We start from the raw sequence: 2500 nt of genomic DNA on the forward strand, positions 1-2500 counted from the left end.
AACATGTGACTGCCAAGGAACCCAGTCTGAACTTGGCGTCTGATCCAGAACAAATTGGCACCTGAACACTGCGCATGCCCACATCCCCCCCATGCACGCCAGATATATCAGAGGGGGGAAAAAAGTTAGCATTTTTCATTTAACATCATCTTTACATGTGTTTTTTCAAGCTTCCGACCTCAGTCCCTTAGCGGAGCTCTCTCTTTGGTTTGTTGCTGTTACATCACACCCCCTTCTCGCAGGCCCAGAGACCTCTCACTGAACAGTCACATATGAGACAGCAAGCAGAGATCGTCTCAGGCACAACAACAACAGCAGAGCAGTAGTAATATCTATAGGAAAGCAGCAAGTGACATCACAGCACAGACTGTGTACAATGTGCCTTTTACATCCACACATCACATATATACACACTCCCATAATCAACTCCAAATCATGTAACCCGATCATATCAAAGTATTGCCACAGCACATCATATAGCCATCTCTTTACCACCCATTGCTATGGATCATTAGTTAGAAAATGTAGCCAATAAGAGAACACTTACCCATGTTGTATCTCTGTCTCCCTCTCCCCTTCTCTCTCTCCCTCTCTCTCTCCCTGTGTCTGATCCAGTGATGCTGCCTGTGTGGAGCTTCAAGAAAACATTACAAGGAGGGAAAAAAAATAAAAAAATAAGGTGGGGACAAAAGAGAAAAATCCTGAGCACAGGGAAAATAATCTATCTACATCTAATAATAAAAAGCTATATACAACCCAACGCTTCCTTATTCTGTGCTGCTCCAGAGGAAATGTAGTGGCTTTTGCCCCTAGGGGTGGAAAAGGGGGAGGCGACCAAGAGGTGCAGTAAATTCATTATTTCCAAAATGCCTCCAAGCCAGCAACAGTCCCAGGGCTGAGAAGAAAAAGGAAGATCTGGATGTCTATAGAATCTATAATGTCTATAAAATAAATAGAGATAGGCTGATCCCCTGTCCCTGGCACTGGGAGGACTGTTATAAGGAGAAGCACTGCGTATAAGAAACCACAATAAAAAGTTCACGTTCATGGAGAGTCCACATGACTTCCTGTGGCCAATCCAACTTGTGATTCAGTCGTAAACTTTTATGGCCCAGCTGTAAATTTTCTGCAAACAACCAAGAATGTGCTGCATTTTTGTGGCGTGTGCAAATGTCTTTCCTTGACGCCATATTTATCTATTATTTCATTATAGCTTTTTTTTTTCACTTTACCTTCGTACTTATTAGGGTTCATGCAAATGCATCTTGTGTGTATTTTATACTGCAACCGGGTTTCTATAAACAGGGGATAGGAAATGGAAGGCGGATTTTATCTGTTTATTACACAGGAGATCACAAGATCTCTGGAAGGGCCTGAGAAGGAGTACCGGTGCCAAAAACACAGGACTTGTAGGAACCGAATTCACCTACTGGATCTTTAGGTGGATTAATACATAATTACAAGTGTACACAGAGAAGAAAAGCCAGATATCTCTCTGTATGAGTATAGTATGTTCTCACGAGTATCCATACAGGCAAAATCTATCTATCTATAGCAATCTATCTATGTATCTATCGATATATATACATCTATCTATCGATCTATATTACTAATATACACCATTATTTATAAACACTAGCTGGAAAGCGTCCAATAAAACTCGATCCTTTCAAATTCAAAAAGTTTCCTTTCTAATAGGATTTTTAATGTTTATGTCATTAAATTATAATTTTGTGTTGTGTATGCAGGGCCCCCTCACCATCAAAAGATACATACAGCTTTAATATTGACTGCCCCTCACATGAAATAAAGTTTAACCTAAATGTACCAAATGCATCTATATCTATTATCTATCTATCCATCCATCCATCCATCTATCCATTATCTATCTATTTACAAAATGTGCACGACAACACTCATCATATACTTATGCTCAGTTATTTAGATTCACAATAAGACATAGACACAACAAACACATTATTTCAAGCTTTAACAGCTTATATATCTAAGCAGAAAATCTAAGGATAATCTAATATAATGGAAGGAATTCACATATTTTCCTTCATTAATATAAATAGATACAAAATGTTTAAAACATGGATTTATGCATACCTTCAACATTTCGTTTGACTTCCTAGAGTGTGTATATATATATTTATATTTATATATATATATATATATATATATATAAATTTGTTTATTTTTTTAAATACTGAGAAATGGGGATTGTTGATTTCTTGTCCCCCTCTCAGAGACAACAATGGGAGAGAGACAGTATTAGCACCGGATGAAGGCAATACTGTCCTTTCTTGTTTTACAAACCACCAATAAATTTTATAACAGGTAGTTAAAAGTTACAACTAGAGGAAGCGTCCTGAATCAAAACCAGCTTTTATGTCTCCACGGCGCATTCAACTTTAAAGAACAGACTACCAGGAACGAAAATTCGCTTTGCCCCTTCATAAAAGTAGCTTATCCATTCTATAGGAAGCGCTTCTAC

The 2500-nt window shown here is 37.9% G+C and overlaps 1 protein-coding gene across 6 annotated transcripts in view; it reads right to left on the reverse strand.

The window, feature by feature from the left end:
* The window catches only part of HOXC4 (homeobox C4), a 116727-nt gene that overhangs the window by 84325 nt on the left and 29902 nt on the right, over positions 1 to 2500 (reverse strand). For 3 of the 6 annotated variants that reach the window (XR_006388285.1, XM_044286440.1, XM_044286446.1), the window contains exon 1: positions 548 to 1007. The exons of the other annotated variants lie outside the window; for them this stretch is intronic. The gene's annotated coding sequence lies outside the window, so the exon portion shown is untranslated. Of the gene's footprint in view, positions 1 to 547; positions 1008 to 2500 lie in introns of those variants that run through there. 6 annotated transcript variants of the gene reach the window in all.

Source organism: Bufo gargarizans, chromosome 3 (assembly GCF_014858855.1).
Source record: "Bufo gargarizans isolate SCDJY-AF-19 chromosome 3, ASM1485885v1, whole genome shotgun sequence".
Classification (NCBI taxonomy): Eukaryota; Metazoa; Chordata; class Amphibia; order Anura; family Bufonidae; genus Bufo; species Bufo gargarizans.